The sequence below is a fragment of the Vipera berus genome (assembly GCF_964194415.1).
Source record: "Vipera berus genome assembly, chromosome: 3".
In the NCBI taxonomy this organism is placed as follows: domain Eukaryota; kingdom Metazoa; phylum Chordata; class Lepidosauria; order Squamata; family Viperidae; genus Vipera; species Vipera berus.
In genome coordinates this window covers 46,208,527-46,230,306 of record NC_138204.1, presented here as the reverse complement: position 1 = coordinate 46,230,306, position 21,780 = coordinate 46,208,527, and positions in this window count along the sequence as shown.

Here is a 21,780-nt window from a genome sequence, read left to right as displayed (position 1 = left end):
AAAGGAGCTGCAAGGAATCAGAATAAGTGAGGGCAGAGTCACTCCAAGGACCAAGAAGAAGAAATAATTAAATTTAAAGAGATGGGGAAAAATATCTAAGGTGCAGTGTTCTGGATGAAAAAATGTGTCAAAAGGCTGAGAAGGGGGAAGCAATTTTAAAGGGCTCTTTGCAGCACAGATAGGCTTGACCCAGCCTGGAAGAAATGGCTAGGAAAAAGGAAAGGAAGGAAGCCTTGAGGTTTGTGAGGCAACCTGAGGTGATAAAAAGAGGAATCAGAGATTTAAAGTGAGACTGAAAGTAAAAGAGGAAAGAGGTAAAGCTTCCAAGTGAGAGACAGATGAGCCCCCACAGCTTAAGAAGACAAAACAGAGATAAGTGATAAAGCATTCCAGTGAGGGAGGGAGGGTTAAAGAAAGATTACTTGTCAGAAGCAATTTAAGAAAGGGGAGATAGGAGACAAGTCAGAAGGACTACTTGTGAACAAGAGAGTTTTTGTTCTAGTGGAAGGCCTGCATGTAGCTTGGATTCAAGGGAAGGGGAAAGGTGGGCAGGTTTCTCTCCCTACCCCCCCCCCCCCAATAAAGAAACCAATTCAATATGCCAGATGGTGAGAGGACAGATGGCAAAAGCATGATGCCATCTAGTGACCATCACGGTGGTGGTGGTGAAGGATGCTGCTTCCTGCATTTCCTCAGCTAAATCTTGAGAAGTCTCAAGGACCAGATCTGAATTTGGTTTTGGATTGGGGCCAGTGAGGGCAGATGGAAGAGGAATCAAAAGGAAGGGAAAAGAAAGGTTGTTGAATTTGGTGAATATGTTTGCGAATTAAAGATACTGTTCATTTGTTTTGTAAGCCTAACATGTGTGTGTGTGTGTGTGTGTGTGTGTGAGAGAGAGAGAGAGAGAGAGAGAGAGAGAGAGAGAGAGAGAGAGAGAGAGAGAGAGAGAGAGAGAGAGAGAGAGAGAGAGAGAGAGAGAGAGAGAGAGAGAGACAGACAGACAGACAGAGAGACAGACAGACAGAGAGACAGACAGAGAGACAGAGAGAGACAGAGACAGAGACTCTACTTTCAGACAAACCTACCTAGGGAATTAGGGTTGTGGGGAGAGATTAATTCTCATCCAGCTCAGCAGTTATTGTTATGTAAAGTAGTTCCTGCAGTTCTGTGTTTATGTATCTGTATAAATCTGGCTGTGGATGGATATGGGCTATTGTTTTAATGCAAGTGTAAAATGGAACTGTTCTTAATTTGTATTCTACAGTTCAAGTAACAAAGGTAAGGCTATGTTGTCTGTTCATAACCAAATCTGTCTTGGTAGTGCTATGAACGAACTCTGCTAATTCAGAAGGGTCCTTTAGACCCCTTGTTGGTAGGAGAGGTTCAAAGGGCTTGGATGGTATTTAGAAACCCAGCTGGGAACTGGGAACCTCACATCTATGATGAACAATTCTGGAGAAGTTGAACTTTTCAGATTGAAAATAAATTGTTCCCAGTTTAATTTTTGCAGTTTTTGCCGGCTTTCAATAACATGGTCTCAACCATGTTATTTTCAATTCTGGCGTCTTTAAAATATGTGGACATCAACTTTATGGCTGGCTGAAGAATTCTGGGAGTTAAAGTCAACATATCTTAAAGCTGCCAAAGTTGAGAAATACTGGTCTTAATGTATGCAGGATGTGTGCTACTGGATATAGAATAAAAACTGAAAAATATGGATAGCTTAATGATTAGGAATGATTATAGATTCTTCTTAAGCTCAGTCAAATGATAAAACTTGTGTTTGTTTTTTGGAGGGAGATTTTAATTCTGCTATTGATGTTAAAAAGCTCCTAATTCACCATTTAAAAAAAGAATACATACGGAAAAAGGAATGAGTCTAAGCACTTCTGGCTTATACTCCATGTGTAGGTCAAAATATATCCAGTTTAAGAAGATCCCCTATTCATCTCAAAAATTTTTCTAAATCATATTGTAAAGCATTATTCTCTTTCTCCTTATTTCTTGCCCCAAACTAGTCTCCATGTGTAAAAAAAAGCTTTGTTATATATCAGAGGCTGAAATGAAGAATTCAAGCCATGTAAGAAGACACATACTGGAGCAAAGTAATACAGGAGATGACCATAAAAATAATCCTATAGAAATACAGTGTAAACTGAATGTAGGACATGGAGCAAGGCTTTCGGAACTTTCTAAAGTGTAAAGCTTTAGACACAGTATTTATCCACCCAGGGATTTTCTCCCCCTGGTAGTCCTCAATCTTGAAGGGCTAAACTAAATGGGGCCTTTCTGCATCAGCTCCATGTATGTAGTCCACACTGTGACTCCAGTTTTTACTATCTTTGGGTCATCTATTACATATGAAGCAACATGCCTAATATGTACGTAGTAGCTGCTAGATTCAATATTAAAGCTGGATAACAAAATGGGCCTGTCCTACTGGTCCCAAGAATGTGAAAGTATTCTAACCTTGTCTGCACACTTCTGTGTTGCAGCTAGAACCTATAGTGAAGTACAAGCTACTTAGGCATTCCATTTTAGTCATTCCTTTGATCAGAGTTTATAACCCAGCCATGTTGTAATTCAAGTGTGCTCAACCCACTGGACAACTAATAATGTGACCCCATAAGATTGTAAACTTTTAAAAATTATTATGTAATTTTTTTTGAGATAGTTACTATATTTTATATGCAGCCCAAGAAAATTCCTCTTCACTCAATGCGGTCCAGGCAAGCCAAAAGGTTGGACATGCCTTTCATAATCTTTAGCTTGCTCTTACTTGATTGTAGTATGGTACACTTCTGTGCTACCTATAATTTCAAATGATAACAGCACAGGCAGGCACCATTACTCATCAACTGATAAGACATTAGCACTGGGAAGGAAAGCACGAGCTGTGGAAATAATCTCTAAAATCAGTGTACTGTGCTAATGCTTAGAAGAATTTATGTCTGAACATAGGTTGAGGTAAATGTATGCCACCAAAAGCTGCTGTAGAGAAAATATGAGTGGTAAAATTATACTGTATATCCTCAAGAATATGGATTGTTTAATTTTTTAAAAAATCTCTTCCAGCACCATGGACCTGGGGTTTTGTTTTTCAGTTTACAGTGATTTAAAAGTTTTTATATTTGTGATATGTTACCAAGTAGCAGAAAGAAATTTATATCTAAGTCTGGGTTAACTTTATGATTAAAATTAAAGAAAAAAGGGCCTTGAAAATCATATCATAAATATACATTTTGATCACTGATTACTTGAAAGGAGCCTAGGTCCTTTACCAGTAAAATGACAAATCTGAATGTTAATAGACACCAGGACTATGCAATGCTGTGGATTTGGTTCCAAAAAGGAGTTTCAGAGTGCACAGGTGTGCAAATGAAGCATCTGACTGCAACTCTATAAAGCAGATGATTTTAGGAATATGTGGCAGTTGCATGTAGGTGCTGCATTCACACTCCTACCTCTTCTTAATTATTGTCAAGTGCTGCACCCTTCTAATTGAGAATCACACACAAACAATTAATTTCTGCTAATCAGAAATAGATTTGCTTTTCCAGTGTGGTACAGTTATCCATTTAGCCATTCTCCTATGCCGAAGATAGACAACACTTGACGCCTTAGAGAATTCCAAATACAGGGGATACAACCAAGAAAATCTGTATCCTTGATATGCAAAAATTACTTACAAAATCATGTTATTAGTCCTGTAGACTTCAGTCCAAAATGTAGCAATAATTGAATAAGTTCAGGCTGTGTTAAGTTAATCTTCCATGAACCTATGGCTGCGCTGCTAGCAAAAAGACGTGTATAGTGAGATTCACAGCTACTGAGTTAGTACAGGCTGCAGCCTTGCAATGGCTATTGCAAGGCATAATTTGTACAATCTAAATAAATAAAGATAAAGCCCTTGTTAATTCAAGCTCAACCCTTGATGAGTTCGTGGACACACTTATGTAGTTTTATGAGCAACAGTAAAGTTGCTTTGTTGTGGCTTATTCCACATTTTTTCCAGTATATCCTACAGCCCTAAAACTCACTAGGGAAGGGTGTCTCTAAGTCAAAATAAAGTCAGCCTGTTTCTTGTAACTACCGAGCAAAATTTATATTCTTTGTTTAAGTCTCTCAGCAAATCTCTGAAGCAAATTTAGGAGCTATGGGAAAAGAAAGGAGTTTTTATGGACTGGGAAGAGACTAAAGAGTTAAGAGAATACGAAAAAATAGATTTTAGTGATGAGGCTGATCTTTTCTCATTTGTTTCTCAACAATCTAGAGTTAGGGATGAATAGTGAAGTGATCAAATCAAAAAAGGATTGTAAAATAGTTCACAAGAACATCTTCAGTTTAGATAAATGGGCGTTAACATGGCAACATGTACAAACTGATGCAGATTGATTTTGAAACAAAATCCAAACTTCTTATCTGAGCTGCCAGTGAATAGTAGAAAAGAGATCTTGGAGCAATTCCATGAAAATACACTGTGCAGCTGCTATGAAAAAAAAGCAATTTTTTAGACATAATGAACAATATATAAATGTACCTATTATAAATCTATGGTGAAACAGCACTTGGAATAGTGTATAAATTTCTGATCAATGTAACAGAAAAAGGATAATGTAGAGATGGAAAGGGTGCAAAAAGAAGTAAAGTGCTTAATAGGATTATAACATTTCTCTTATAAAGAAAGACTAATGTATTTAGGGTATTTTAGTCTGGAATGAAAATTGATAAGAAGAGGTGAGGATATGTAAAACAGGAAAGAAAGTTTTCTTTTTCTCTTTCTCTCACATTATTATTATGTTCTAATAGAAAAAGAGAAGGGAAGAACTTCAACCTGAAAATAATTGATTTTACAGTATTTTTTAATTTCAAAAGGTAATTTTCTACCAGAGGCTGGGAGTTTGAGGATTCTTGTGGAGTATTGTAGCTGTTCCTAATACTACATTTTTCTGGACAGAATGCTCTGATGTTGTTCCTGGTATCTGTTGGAGCCATTCTCCTAACTAGGAGTCACAGCCCTGAATGCTCCTACTACCCACCACTTCTACTACTACCACTCCTACTACCCACTATTTTGGCTTTTATTTTCCATAGTTCCCTAGTTCCTCCTCTTCCTATAGGTAGTGGTATTATATATACAGTATCTTCTGTGTATAATACAATAAACAATAACTATGTTATTAACAACATAAGAGGCATGTGAAAGTATATAAATTGATAGGGAAAGAAAAGAAATTAAGTTGTATCAGGAATAAAGGGTTGGTTAAGGGGAGTTGGTTGTTACTATGCTTAAGAAGCTACTTAAGCCTACTCCAACTGGATTAGGAAAAGAGAAATCTAATTTGGCCATTTATTGGTAGTCCTCAATTTAAGACAATGGAACCCAGAATTTCAGTCAAAAGTTGTTATGGTTGTACGTTGAGGCATGACAGGTTTTGTGATCATTTTTATGATGGCTATAAAGTGAGTCAGTCCAGCTGTAAAGTGAATCATGTAGTTTTAAGTAAACCAAGTAGTCATTAAGTTAGTGGCAAAAATGTTGCAAATTGTAGTCAAGCAATTGCGGGTTGCTACAACTGGTTGTAAACAAGAGCCAGTTTTTAAAGTGCCTGAAATATGGTCACGTGATCATAGAGAAGGATATGGTCTTAAAGAGCTATTTTGAAGTCCATCTTAATTCTGAATGTCATTAAATGACTGATGATAAGTCAAGCACTACCTGTTGGTTTGTTGACTCTCTGTTCTGGGCCCAGTGCTCTTCAACATCTTCATCAACGATTTGGATGAGGAGATAGATCAAATTTGCAGATGACACCAAGCTGGCAGGAATAGCCAACCTTCCAGAAGATAGGCTTAAGATACAGGAGGGTCTGGACAGACTTGAACACTGGGCGCTATCTAACAAAATGAAATTCAATGATGAAAAAAGTAAGGTCTTCCATTTAGGAAAGAAAAACCAAATGTACAGGTATAGTATAGGTCATGGGTAAGCAACCTCGGCTCTTTTATGACTCATGGACTTCAACTCCCAGAATTCCTGAGTCAGCATAGCTGACTCAGGAATTCTGGGAGTTGAAGTCCATGAGTCATAAAAGAGCCGAGGTTGCCTACCCATGGTATAGGTGGTACCTTGCTCAATAGTAGTGAGTGTGAGAGGGATCTCGGAGTCCTAGTGGACAATCACTTAAATATGAGCCAGCAGTGTGCTGCAGCTGCCAAAAAAGCCAACACAATGCTAGGCTGAATTAACAGAGGGATAGAATCAAGATCATGTAAAGTATGAATACCACTTTACAATGGCTTGGTAAGGCCACACTTGGAATACTGCATCCAGTTTTGGTCATCACGATGTTGAGACTCTAGAAAGAGTACAGAGAAGAGCAACAAAGATGATTAGGGGACTGGAGGCTAAAACATATAAGGAATTGCTGGAATTGGGTATGTCTAGTTCACGGGTCGGTAATCTGCAGCTCTGGAGCTGGATGTGGTTCTTTCAGCCTTCTCCTGTGGCTCCCAATTTGCAGAGAGAGAGAGAGAGAGACAGAGAGAGAGACAGAGAGAGGCACTTGCTCTTCTCTTCTCTTCTCTTCTCTTCTCTTCTCTTCTCTTCTCTTCTCTTCTCTTCTCTTCTCTTCTCTTCTCTTCTCTTCTCTTCTCTTCTCTTCTCTCTCTGTCTCTCTCTGTGTGTGTAAATCACGCTGTCCTCCAAGAAGCTGACGAGCTTATTGGTCAGGGCTCCTGCTCCACAGGAAGCAGGAAGAGAGCCAGCCCAATAAGAATGTGTATCAGCTTGTCCAAGAACAGCATGAAGCCAGCTTGCCAGGTGAGCAGAAGTTCAGAGAGAGGGAGAGAGAGAAACACACACACACACACACACAGTGAGAGAGAGAGAGAGAGAGAGAAGGGAAGGGAAGCGCCAGTGCCTCTCTCTGTCTCTCTGTGTCTGTCTCTCTCTCTCACCCACACCCACAACACACAAACACACTGAGTGGGGAAAGAGGACTGGCAGACCAAGGGCAGAAAAAGAGGGGGGAGAGACGAGGAGAGAGAGAGAGAGAGAGAGAGAGAGAGAGAGAGAGAGAGAGAGGGAGGGAGAGAGAGAGAGAGAAGGGAAGTGCAAGTGCCTCTCTTCTCTCTCTCTCTCTCTCTCTCTCTCTCTCTCTCTCTCTCTCTCTCTCTCTCTCTCTCTCTCACACACACACACACACACACACACAAGATGGTAGATAAGCTACTAAAATTGTTTTTACCTGCTCTCCCTCTTTCTCCTGTCCTTTTCTTTTTTTCCCCACACAATTTTTTTCTTTTCTATTTTTCTTTTTGTAGTTTTTATAGTTTGCCATGGCAAATCTAGACAGCACACTAAAAAGCAGAGACATCACCCTGTCAACAAAAGTGCGTATAGTCAAGGCTATGGTCTTCCCAGTTGCAATGTATGGCAGTGAAAGCTGGACCATAAGAAAGGCTGAGCGCCAAAGAATTGAAGCCTTTGAACTCTGGTGCTGGAGAAGACTCTTGCGAGTCCCTTGGACTGCAAGGCGATCAAACCAGTCAGTCCTAAAAGAGTTCAACCCTGACTGCTCTTTAGAAGGCCAGATCCCGAAGCTAAAACTCAAATACTTTGGCCACCTAATGAGAAGGAAGGACTCACTGGAGAAGAGCCTAATGCTGGGAAAGATTGAGGGCAATAGAAGAAAGGGACGACAGAGAATGAGGTGGCTGGATGGAGTCACTGAAGCGGTGGGTGTGAGCTTAAATGGACTCCAGAAGATGGTAGAGGACAGGAAGGCCTGGAGGAACGTTGTCCATAGGGTCGTGATGGGTTGGACATGACTTCGCAGCTAACAACAACAACAACAACAATAGTTTGCACCAGTTTTTTATTTCATAAATATGAAAAGGACTCAGACATTTGAGTATTTTATTTGAAAATAACCTTCGACCCAGCGACTTTTTTTGAGTTCCAGATGCTTTTGTTGCATGCAGAAATAAAAATTTGTTTTCTTTGTAGCAGTTCATTGATTTCATAAATGCAGCACACTATAGTTTTTTTATACATAGCATAAAGGTAAAAAGCAATATATGCAGTGTTATCTCCATTTTAGATGTCAAAAGGGTTTTGCAGCTTCCAGTGTTTTCTTTTCAGTGGGAAATGGGTCCAAGTGGCTCTTTGTGTGTTTTAGGTTGCCTACCCCTGGTCTAGTTTAATGAAGAGAAGGACGAGGGGGGACATGATAGCAGTGTTCCAATATCTCAGGGGCTGCCACAAAGAAGAGGGAGTCAAGCTATTCTCCAAAGCACCCGAAAGCAGGACAAGAAGCAACGGATGGAAACTAGTCAAGGAGAGAAGCAACCTAGAACTAAGGAGAAACTTCCTGACAGTTAGAACAATTAACCAGTGGAACATCCTGCCTCCAGAAGCTGTGAATGCTCCAACACTGGAAGTTTTTAAAAAGAGACTGGACAGCTATTTGTCTGAAATGGTATAGGGTTTCCTGCCTAAGCAGGGGGTTGAACTAGATAACCTACAAGGTCCCTTCCAACTTTATTATTATTATTATTATTATTACACAAGCTAGAAATTAGTATGGAGCTGTCCAGCATTTCAGCAGTGAACAGCCCTCCATAGTCCAACATCTTCCAGATTTGCTAAACTACAACTTTCATCATCCCAGATAGCATGGTCAATAACCAGGTATTCAGTTTAATATACCTGGAGAGTACCAGGCTGTGGATGATATACCTAAGAATATAATCTGTTTCTCTCGTAGCCTCCTTAGTTGTGTAATTGTGTCTGTGTCCTTTTCCAAAACATATTATGTGCAGGTAAGGTAAAGAACAGTCTCTTCATCCCACCCAAAAGAAGAAGGACATTAGTTATGATTGAGGATGGTCCATTGGTTTTTGTGAGAGCTACACCTAACATCAACTGAACCAATCTCTTGATATACAGGGCTCATAATTCTCTTCTGTTTGTGTTACATACCATAATTCCTAAATAAAGACTTGGATCTAATGGCAGCAGCTGAGCATTCCCTGACTGCGGCTTCATTATTCCAAATAATAGCCATTCTCTTGTAAAAGGAAAGCTCAGCAATGTTTATCCCTCCACCTCCACTCCAAAGTTTTATTTTATTTTTATTATGCACTTAAAGTGGGATCTGGCATGCAGTCTGTATTTCCAGGGAGTTATGCATAATGTTTACAGTGAGAAAGCAGAGGACGGGGAGGTAATGAGTGAATATAAAAAGTGTCCAATAGTAAAAGTAAAATAAATCTAGTGTAAAAGAGGATGATGATACCTTTATATGGAACAGGAATGTACTCTTAGAGCCAGCTTTTAGACTGCAAATAGAACTATAAGTTATGCAGTAATTCTGTCCTATTTTAAAATAAGTCATTCTTCACATCTTTTCCCCAGTTATCCTTGTTATTTACTCAGGAAGACTTAACAGTAGTCTATTCATAGCCTTTTAAGGTACAAGGAATCATTGTTGTATAAGTGGAAAATCATTCATAATTCTCATGTTAAAGGTGTTGTTGTGTGTCTGAACCACAGTCTATTTGGAGGAAATTCTCTTACAGCTGACTGCCTCTTAGCAAGTAAAGCATTGATTTCTCCACTCATTGAAGGAAGATAGATTTGAGTCAGAGAAGGAGAAGGGGATACTTGTTATCAATTCGTTGGATAGTTAAGGTTAGGAGACAAGAATCACATGGAATCTTGGAATATACTGTAAAGCATTAGGGTGTTGTAGCAGTATTTTGAAAGCTTGTCAGCATCCCTATTTTCTTCAACTTATACTTAACACAATCAAGGTGGAGTTATTTTGAGCTTCTTTCTTGTATTTTCTACTTTCCCAGGATTCATATATTTTCTGCAATGACTTGGCTTTATCTTCTCCCTTCTCCAAGTCAAAATCACATTCCTTCACACACTCTCTTGCAGGCATATGTATACTTTACTTGTCAATATTCTCAGAGCTTCCTGGTCCCATACAGTGCCTAAATGAAATTGTTTTGTTATTTGGTGTGTGTGTGTTTCATTAAAAGCAGAGTCTGGAAGTAGCAAGTTTCATCAAAAGAATTACAAGAGAGGATAGCCGCATTAATACTTTCACTGGCATTGCTTGTTTCCTATTCTAATTACACTAGTGCCTAAAATTGCATTTTGTTCTTTGGACAAAAAACACACCAGCTATTGTACTTTTTTCATTACACTTGAAGGAGGTGTCTTCAGCTTTATTTTCCTTGAAGAAGAGACTTAATTCTCTCTCCATCTTTGATTTAAAACCATCTTCTTTTAAGATTGCTCTTTGTAAGGTCCATCTAGATATTTTTTTCGAACCTTTCCAGCTAAATTTAATAGGGTTATGATCTGCCCAAGTACCTGTCTCAATATACACCTCTTCAACTTCAGAGCTGATTTCTTTTGTCATCCATACCATATCTATTCTAGACCAGTTTCTGGTTTACATATAATGCCACTCCTCTTTTTTTCTTTTGTCGGTCTAATGAAACGAATAAATTCCCTATTTTTGGTTGGGCTAGCAGATGTTTTTGTTGTTCCTTTATGTGGACTTCTTGGATTGCAACGATATCTAATTGTTGGTGAATAAGCTTATTAAAAAGTTTCCGCCTTTTCACTGGCGAGTTTAATCCATTAATGTTTACAGACAGAATTCTACACTCACCTCCCTTTATCTTACTTATTTCTGGTTTTTGTAGATCTCGTAATTCGGGGCTCTCTCTCATCTTTATCTCTGGCTCCATGTTTCTCTGTTGACTCTCCAGGTTTATTCCTTCTATCCTCTATTCCTAAGACTTTCCCTTCCATAGCTATCCATCTTGTGTCTCTTTCTCTTACCTCCCTTCCATCTTGTTCTTCTGTTTCTGCTTCATCCTGGCTATTAAAGTGGAGTTTGTAAAAATCTTCTGCCTTCTCTATCGAGTCCAATCTGTACCTTCTATCCTGCCATGTGACTAAAATACCTTCTGGAGTTAACCATCTAAAATTTACATTTTCACTAATTAATTTTGATGTTAAAAATTGATAGCCACGTCTCAAATCCCTCATCCTTTTAGGTATCTGCTTAAGGATAGTAATTGGTTGTCCGCGAAATTCTAATGGCTCCTCTCTAGATCTATGCAGAAGCTCATCCCGGATTGATTTTTTAACCAGTTTTACATGTACTTCTTTAGGGAGATTGTGTCTCCTCGCATAATTAGTTTGGACCCTGTATGTTTCGTCAATTTCCGCCAGCATTTCCTCCTTCCCTACACCAAGTGCCTTTGCCATTAATTCTGCCATCATAACCAGCAAATCTTCCCCTCTTTTTTCTTGGACCTTTTGGAAGCGTAGATAGTGAGCAGCCTTTTCTGCTTCCAGAAAAATAACTGTTGTCTCTAACTCCTTATTTGCCTGAAGAAGTGTTTCATTTAAATCATCAACTCTCTTCTCCTCTTTTTCCATTCTAGCTTCCATGTCTTGTAGCCTTTGTTCATTTTTAATTAATTGTTGTTGGATCCCTTCAAATTTATCATCTATCGCTTGAATTTTCCCCTTAAGTTCACCAGTATCGTTTCTTATTTGACCTATTTCTCTCTTCCTCTCCTCATGGTTTTTGGCCATTGCCTCATGCATGTTTTGTAAGAGGGCATGTAGGTCTTTAAAAGAATTTGAGTTAGACTTCCGGTGGCGGCGCGGCGCCGGAGACAGCCCTTTCGGGCTGCCCGCGGCTCAGCTGTGTTATTTCCACCCGAAACAGCGCCGATCAGCTGTTCGGGTGGATTTGAAGCCCCCTCCTTGGGAGAAGAGGAGGGGGTGAGCCCCCAGGTAGGGGTTGAGTTCTCCGGGGCCGCCTGAGCTTAAAGCTTGGGCGGCTGAAGGATCGAACTCCCCCGTAGCCTGGGTTGCTCCCAGCTGGTCAGCGTCTCTGCTCCGTGATTTCTGGAGCGGAGCCAGGCGTTTGCGACCACCCCTGCCAGAAGGAAAGACTATGGAATAAAAGGAGCAGGCAGAGCGGTACAGGAGGAAAAGGTGAAGAGGACTTTTATTGCTGCTTTCTAGCTTAATGGATTTTATAAATTTAAAAGTGAAAGTGCGTAGTAAGTGAAAGTAAAGATGGCGGCTAAACCTCCTCCAAAAGCTCTTTGGAGTGCTGGAACTTCTCCGGTGCAACAGTCATCATTGCAAGCGTTGCTTCTTCCTGATGTATTGACACTGAAGGATTTACAAGATGCTCTTGGAAAATATGCCCAGGTAATTCTGGAAGCAATGGGTGATAAATTTGCAAAGATGGAGGAGAAGTTGGAGAAATTGGAGGAGAGAATAGAAGAGAGGATGGAAGAGAAGTTCAGAGTGATGAAGGTAGACATTTTGTCTTCAGTGTATAGAGTGGCTGAATGTGTGGAAGATTTGGATGAAAAAGTGGAAGATTTGACTCAAAAAAATGCCATATTAGAAGCAAAAGTACTGGAAAATGAAGATTTAAGAGACAAAATGGACAAAGAATTGAGTCTTGCTCAATATTACCAGATGCAGTATGCTGTTAGAATCAGAGGTTTAAAAGAGAATATTAAGGAAGATCTAAAGCAGCTGATTTCTGAGGCTCTGGAAGTAGTATTGAGTCAGCCAGCATCTGAAATAAAGGGAGGCATGGATAAAGTGTTTCGTGTGAATTCATGGATTGCCAGACAGAGAAAGCTACCTAGAGATGTGGTGGTTTATTTTGTAAAGAGGGAAATTAGAGATGAAGTTATTCAAGCTGCTTATGGTACTAAAGTCGTGATTGCTGATCAAGAAGTTTTGGTTCTAAAAGAAATTCCTCCAAAGATTTTAAGGAGAAGGAAGGATTTTACATTTTTAGTGCAAGAGCTCAAGCAACGAGATATAAGGTTTAGATGGGAGATTCCAGTTGGGTTGATGGTGATGTATGAAGGTAAAAGGTACCGTTTGACCACTGTGATGCAGGCGCGTGATTTTTACAATAACGTTTTAAAAGCAACCCCACTATCACTTCTGGAAGCTGCAAAGGGATCTGGAGAAGGAGAACACCAAGAGGCTGAAGATGGACAGACAGAGGAGAATGGTGCTGGAGGAGATCAAGCTACAACTTCTTTGGATGATTCTAGAGAGCAGAGGGTGACGTGTGCTGCTTTAAAACGATCAAAAAAAATAAATAAAAGAACAAGATCAGCAGAAGTCTATGGAATTTCCAAAATGTACTTACAGCCAAGTAGTGGGAGGAGCACGGCCTAAAAAAGATAGTCCTGTTTAAGCAGTGCTCCAAGAGCTTTGGGATGATATGCATGGCAACTAAATTTTTAACTTGGAACGTTAATGGACTAAATTCACCACAGAAGAGGAAGAAAGTTTTTTAATATTTAAAACAATTCAAGATAGATGTTATATGGTTGCAAGAAACGCATATTAGGGTTGTGGACCAAAAGTATTTATCGAACTCAAGGTTGGGCACGCAATTTGTTGCTTCTGCAATGAATAAGAAAAATGGAGTGGTTGTTTATCTTAAAAGTGCTTTAACAGCGGACTTAATTGAAGCAGATAAGCATGGAAGATACGTTATGATAGAGTTGCTGCTAGTAGGTAAAAAGATGCTTTTAGTTGGATTATATGCTCCTAATCAACAACAAGTTGACTTTTTTTAGTTTATTTCATACAAAGCTTACCCAGTTGGATTATAAAATTTTTATTTTTATGGGGGATTGGAATGGTGTTTTGGATGTTCAGATGGACAAGGCTGGAGCTTTTAAGCGCGTCCCAAGTCATGCTAGACTGCCTAAATCCTTTTTTGAAATGAAGGATGACTTGGAACTGCGAGATATTTGGTGTGAAAGACATTTGTATGAAAAGGATTATACTTTTTTTTTTTTTCTGACAGACATCAATCTTTTTTCAGGATCGATTTCATTTTGTTGACTAATGACTTTTTTTAAGGATTAAGAAGGTGAAGATATGTGCAAGAACTATTTCTGATAGATTTATAAGGAGAATAAGGAGAATTTTTTTTTGTTTTTTTTTATATATTCTATATTAATAGTGTTTGTAGTTATCCTATGTGAGCTAGAGAGTGATAGATTTTAGAGTCTATGGTTGTTAGCATATGGTTGTTTATGATTCTTTTTTTCTTTTTTATACCTTGTACTCAGCTCTGGGAAGTCGGGGTGGGTGGGGAGGGGGGGAGGGGTAAGGAGGGAGGGATAGGGGAGGGGTAGGGGGGACTGTCAAAGATAAAATGTATGATAAAACTTTTCAATAAATAAAAAAGAATTTGAGTTAGATCTTTCCCTTTGCAACATGTCCTCTATGGATTTCTGGTTGGAAGGGCTTGAGGACATCCCTTGCCCCTGTGTTGTCGCCTTCTTACCAGCGCTAGACTTAGTTAGGCCCGAAATACTTGTCATATTTAACCCAGTTGCCAAATGCGCTTTACAAGTATTTAGTACCTTTAACCTTGTATGAACCTTTTAACTCTATAACAAAGGAGTATGTGTAACAATTACAGCCAGATACTTATTACCAACTAAACAAATTGTATAAAAGAATCATGTAATATATTTATCTGGGTATGTTCAGAGTCACGTTCTTTTTTCATTTCCGGCTCAGAAATTGGCACCTTTTTTGTCTTCCTCTGCCACCAAAGACCAGTAGGTGTCCCACTATCCAGACTTCAGTTACTGAATTGCTATGTCAATTAACCACCCGCAGCAAATAGGGCAAAGTTTCAAAAGTTCAAAATTTACCAGGATAGTCCAGGCAGATCACTTTCCACGCCCAATTTTTCAAAAGTTCAGTCTCTGAGGCTCCAAAAGTAGACTTTGCCCTGTTGTTTTTTGTCGTTTCGTCTGACTTCACGGCAGTTTAACAGTTTACAGCAGTATCCCCAGCTAATATACAGTCAAATAGCTTCCTGGCTTCCTCTTCCTGTCGTTCTCGCCTAACGCCTACTCTCAGCGCTTCTATCGCCGCTTGTTCCCTCTCTGTGAGGCACCCACTTGAAGCCAATGTCTCTTTCTCAAGCGCTCCTAATGTTTTCAAAAATAAATATTCGGATATACTTTCCGTCAGCTCCGCTCTACCGTTGTACCGCTAGATCCGTGCTGGCTCCGTCCCTCTGTCAGATCTTCATGTCGGCCATTGCTGGCCTCCTTCTCCCCAGATCGCTCGCATCAGGCTTTCTCCAGATCTCCAACACGAACCGCCGCTCATGTAAGTTCTCCGGGATGCCTGCAACTTTGGGTGTCCCTACAGGACTTCCTGGGGCTCCGAAAAGCCCCCGCGAACACTGGGTGAGAGGATGTGTGTGACAGAGAAATCCGTTCACACAGCCGCCCGCTCTGACAGCTGGCTCCGCCCGCTTTTTTCATTACACTTGAAAAAGGAGAGAAGGAGAATGATTTTGAATACAGGTAGCCTTTGACTTAAACCATTCATTCAGTGACCATCTGAAGTTACAATGGTGCTGAAAAAGTGACTTATGACCAGTCTTTGCACTTCTAACTGTCACAGCATCACTGTGGTCACATGCTAAAAATTTGGGCCCTTGGCACTGACATGGATCCTGAGGTCCTGTGATCACCATTAGCAATCTTCCCAGCTGGCTTCCAACTGGCAAATTCAAAGGAGGAATCTAGATTCACTTAATGACTGCATGCTTTATTTAATGACCATTGTGATTTGCTTAATGGCCATGGCAGGAAAGGTTGTAAAATTGGGTGCAATCTTAACAACCGCATTGCTTAGCAGTGGAGGGTCCTAATTGTGGTCATAAGTCAAGGATGACCTGTCAGGTGCAGATAACCAGGATCATTCACTGAGTTGAAAGCATAGAAGATTTTATTATTGATATCTACAAGAATCTAGTCAACTAACAGTCAAAGCCAAATTGGCACTAGATAAAGGTCAATGGAATTCAAGGGGGCTGGACTTGGGTCCAGCCATAATTATTCCACACTGATGATGTGTTTAATCTCAGTTTCTACTTCAGCTTGCTCTTCTTCTATATCACCTGTACAAAAGTATTATATATTTGTCATTTGTGTATTGAAATATACAGAAAAATTTTAATGAAGAAAAAAGAGTTCTGTGTGGCCATTTGAAGATAGCAATAGCAATAGTGCTTACACTTATATACCACTTCACAGTGCTTTACAGCCCTCACTAAGTAGTTTGCAGAGTCAGCATATTGCCCCTAACAATCAGGGTTCTCATTTTACTGACCTCGGAAGGATGGAAGTCTGAATCAACCTTGAGCCAGTGAGACTTGAACTGCTGAACTGCTGGCAGCCGGCAGAAGTAGCCTGCAGTAATGCATTCTAACCACTGCACCACCACACCACAGATGCATGCTGAATTCCAGTTCTATCAGTCATGACTAAACAGTCATGTACATGTGACTGTCATGGGAAATTAAGCTCAGACCTGGAGTTTGGTATATGATTGGAAATGCTGTAATATCTATGGTTGCAATGGAACTGATTGTTTCTTTATTGGCTAATAAGCTGATATATTGCCCAAAATTATTATGTCCTTCCTGAGAATTTGCTCTAACACTCATTGAACTGTGATAAACCAAATGAACAAAAAACTGGCATTATGGCTCAGTTAATTGCTCAGAAGTTGTGCATGAGCACCTATAGCAGACTTGATTGTAACTTGTATTTGCTATAACTGAAATTTAAAAATCCATTTTATTTATTTGAGAATGTACAGTTGTGGACCATATTTTTCTAAATGCAAAATATGTATGATGAAAGCCTTTTCATCACAGAAGCTAAGCATATCTGTGTTATGTTTAAATTTGGGGATTTCTGATCAACATTGCTATAGCATAGAATTTAGCCACCTTCCTAGAGATTTTGCAGTCTTGATCATTTAATAGGAACAACACAATTGACTTTTGGGACAGGTCTACACAATCCATAAATAAAGAAGTTAACTCTGCCTTCCAAGTTTCTAAATAGGCCCTTTTTAAGGTATGCATATGCAGCTGCCTCAGTTTCAATGTCTGTAGTCTATATAACCAATAGGGGATATTACTGAATATCAAGATCAATAGTGTTATAAGCAGGGCATATACACAGGTCACTGAGAGAGTTCTCTTGTGTGAGGGCACAACTTGCCTCTGTAAATTTGTTTGAGCCAACACAGAGCATCACATTGGCCTTGACAAGATACATTCTACTGGAGAATTTGCAATAGAGTGAAGTACTTGAAAGGAGAGAACTTAAACTTTGGACTGAATTGCTTCTAGCACAATTATATATTTATACACACATTGTTGTCTGCCATATGAAAAATAACAATGATCAGTGTAAAATAAAGGAATGACAGTAAGTTAAAGAGCAAAGATCTATCCTCATTTAACAAATAATTTAACACTAGAGTAGTAAGACTTTATACTAAGGGAAATGCACATTTCAAATGTGATACAAATCCACATTTGGCATTACAATCTAAAAATGATTTCCAGGTTGAACAAAATTCTCTGTCATATTTATTTTTCAAACATTAAGGTGTTTTGGACATTGAGGAATATTCCTACAACTATTTTACTGTAGAAGAAACTGTACATAGTCCTCAGTAAAAAAGATAAAGTAGCATTGCAGCAGGCACTAATACCACACTAATTAAGGGTACTTTACAGGGATATAAGATTTAGCATTATTTGATTAAAAATAGCAGATTGGCTTTAGAATTGTCCCATTGAGTTAAGAACCATTTCCCCAAATTGTTCACCTTTGCAAGAATTCAGAGGCTTGTTTGAAAGTGAGTCTTCTTTCAAGGAGGGAAAGAGACATATTTGATTATTTATTGGAATAGGTGCAGGTCCAATTTCAGAAGAATAAAGAGGATCATAATGATTATTTCTAATTCAAAAAATTGATCCCCACTTACTGTATTACCGTGCAGCGATTGAATTAGTTTATCAATCTTAGTTGTTTCATAGGTGTTCTGGAGTGAATATGAGGTAGCACATTTCTTTTTCTTCCCCCCCCCCATCACAGCAGTTAGCAGAAACATATGGGATTGGAATGTAGATATTGAGTAGGATACTCCTTGGAGAATAGGCTATGGCAGTAGAAACTAAGAAACCATTACCACTAAGCAGAAAGTAGAACTAAGGTTTGAAGACCCAGAGGATATTTAAGATTGGAGGATTAGGATGCTAGCTTTCTAGCCTGTTGGCCTCAACATTGCTATGGAACTGTTAGAACTCTGAATTCTGGATCATACAGTAAATATCCTTGACATAAAATTCATATAAAACAAGCAAGCAGCACTACTCATTACCAAACCACATTTTCTACCTGTACGTTCAGTTCAGTTTTGCTTTTTTTTTTTAAAGGAAACTGAATTTAGACTTTTTTCCAATGTTATTCTGCTAGGGACCTTATTATAAAAAATGTGTCATTTTGCAAAGGTGAACAAACTATGATCAGAGAATTGCTGATCAGGTCTGATTTTTTGTTGCATTGGGCTTTAAATGAATGGAAAACCAGTGGCTCTGATGCAGCCAATTAAAATGTCTATAATAGCAAGACTGTATCTTACATTGTATTATTAGATTCAGGTGAACAACCAGGTGCTGTATGCAGCCCAAAGCCCATTTTTTATTTCTGCTAGAGCTCTTCAATATTAGTAGTCCTCGCTTAATGGTCACAATTGGGACTGGCAACTTCATTGCTTAGTGACACTTTTGTTAAGTGAAACATCATATGAAAGTCCCAAATTTACATCACCAATTCTGTTGCAGTTAAGTGTGACAGCATGTGACCACAACTTGCAATTTATTGACAGCTTTTCCATTGACTTTGTTGGAAGCTGACTGTGAAACTTGCCAATGGTGATCAGTTGATCATGATACACAATCATTGTATATGTGCACTGGTTGTGAAGTGCTTGAACTGTGATCACTTATAGAATAACAGAGTTGAAAGGGACTTTGGAGGTCTTCTAATTGAGGCCTCTGTTTAAGCATTTTATTTATACCATTTCAGACAAATGGTTGTCCTATTTCTTCTTAAAACCTTCCAATGTTGGAGTACCCACTTCTGGTGGCAAGTCATGACTCTGAGGAGGCTACATATACTTACAAGGACAATTTTAATTTTGAGGAGTAGTCGTAAAGCTGTCATAAATTTGGTTGCTAAACAGGGTAGCCATTAACTGAGGGACACACACACACACACACACACACATTGTATGTGGGTGTATGTATGTGTATATTTGTGATTTTGAGTCAACATTGACTCTAGGTGACTCCTTGGACATGCCCCTAAAGTTTTCTTGGCAAGATTTTGGAAGAAATTTACCTTTCCCTCCTTCCTAGGGCTGAAAGAGAGAGACTGGCCTAAGGTCACCCATTTGTTTTGTTCCTAAGGCAGGACTACAGCTCACTGTACTCTGGTTTTTAGTCTTCACCAAACTGGCTCATCTATTTAACCAAGTACTACCTGTAGGAAAACTCAGTAGCAATCACAGACTTTTGGCAATGCAATTTATGGATGATTTTTCAAATGCAGGTGCCAGAATCAGCAGAGTCATCTTCTTATATCCTTAATGCACCTATTCTCTATGATACCACTGCAGTTGTGAAACAGATGTATGAAAGATGTTGAAGGGATATCCTGGGATGTGTGTGGCATCTCCATCTTCCAGAAGGCTCCAAGAGAACAAGCTGTCTCCAGTGTGCCTTTTCAGCAATCCCAGTGGAAACATTCTCAAGATTTAACATTTAAAGAAACCTAAATTTTGGGTTGGATGCAAAACCAGGTTTTGTATTTATATTTTGGGTTTTATTTCTGTAAGCTGTAAATTGGGTGGCCATATCAATTTTCTGAATAAATAAGTGCAGAATTATAGTCAATAAATGGTTTACAGATTGAATTAATTTTTTAAAACTAAATGCTAAGTTATTTTTTTGCATTGATGAGTACTTGCAGAATTTGGTTTGCTGTTCTAATGAAGGAGTGTTGTATGATATCCAGTAAAAAACAAAACAAAAAAACCCAAAATACTGTCTTCTGGCAGCTGTTGTTGTATATAAAGCCAACTCCATATACTTTGTAGGGATATAAAATTTAGTGATGCTTAACAGAAAAACAGCTGGCACAAAAGAAAAATCAATAGTTAAGGTATTCTGTAGTAAATTATCTTTCAAAATTGTTGAGCTTTATAGTATTTCCAGCAAGTATAAAACAATGATACAATCTAATGGGCGCATTTCCAGCAATTTTTGCAATATGTATTATTTTGGCAATCAACAAAATATACCAGCAATAAAACATCTTGCACCACTTTTTCAGTGTAGTATTCACAGCAAATTTGATATTTATCTTCCACTGATATTTCCATTGTTGCAAATTAATTGTCCTTTTACATCCTGTATCCATTTAATCATACAATCTTTGACTTGTAGGGTTTCTGAGTCATATTTCAGTGACAACTTATAAATAAGGCCCCAACAGATGTTCTGAGTTTTGTCTTACAAGGTTTTCAATTTCAGCCAGGTCTCTTTCATAATTTATTTTGAATTATATTACTTATTTGAATATACTGAGAAAAGTAAAGCGAGTTTGACCATCCCAATGAAAGAGTCTCAGAAGATTTCATCTTTTTTTTAATCCCATTTATATCCCGCCCTTCTCCGAAGACTCAGGGCGGCTTACAATCTAAGAAGCACAAATCAAAGATTAAGTCTTGCAATTGATATAAATTATTACCTCTCCATGGATATATTTTGGTAGATACATTTTCATAACAATAAATATTTAGGGTTCAAGCATGTTTGATAAATCCAGACTTAATTTTCTTCTGCACTTACCCCATCATTTTAGTGTGCTGGTTATACTTGCACTGTAATATTTATTTATTTATTTTTGGGACTTATATGCCGCCCTATCTCCCGAAGGACTCAGGGCGGCTAACAACAATAAAAACAACAATACAAAAGTTAAAAGAGATTAAATAAACAGCCCCAAAATAGATTAACTAAACAATTTAAAAATTAAAACATTTTAAAAAACCTGTCATCAATCCAAGTCAGCCTGATGAAAAAGGAAAGTTTTGAGGTCACGGCGAAAGGATCGGAGATCCGGGGCCATCCAGAGCTCAAGGGGGAGTTGGTTCCACAGGGCTGGTGCTCCCACAGAGAAAGCCCTCCCCCTGGGGGTCGCCAGCTGACATTGTCTAGCCGACGACACCCTGAGGAGGCCCTCTCTGTGTGAGCGCACTGGGCGATGCGAAGTCGTCCCCAGCAGCAGACGGTCCTGCAAATATCCCGGGCCTAGGCCATGTAGGGCTTTAAAGGTAAGTACCAGCACCTTAAATCTCACCCGGAAGACAACCAGCAACCAATGCAGCTCACGCAGGAGGAGTGTAATATGGGAGTATCGGGATGCTCCCATCACAACCCGCGCGGCCGCATTCTGCACCAGCTGGAGCCTCCGGGTGGTCTTCAAGGGCAGCCCCATGTAGAGAGCATTGCAGTAATCTATCCGAGAGGTAACGAGTGCATGAGTGACCGTATGTAGGGCATCTCGGTCCAGATAAGGGGCACAACTGGCGCACCAGGTGAACCTGGGCAAATGCCCCCCTGGCCACGACTCCAATATGGTCTTCAAAACTGAGTCATGAGTCCAGGAGGACGCCTAAATTGCGTGCCCTATCAACGGGAGGTAACACCTCTCCTCCCATAACCAAAGATGGAATCTCTTGGACAAGTCGAGATGCCGGTACGTAATGCCACTCAGTCTTAT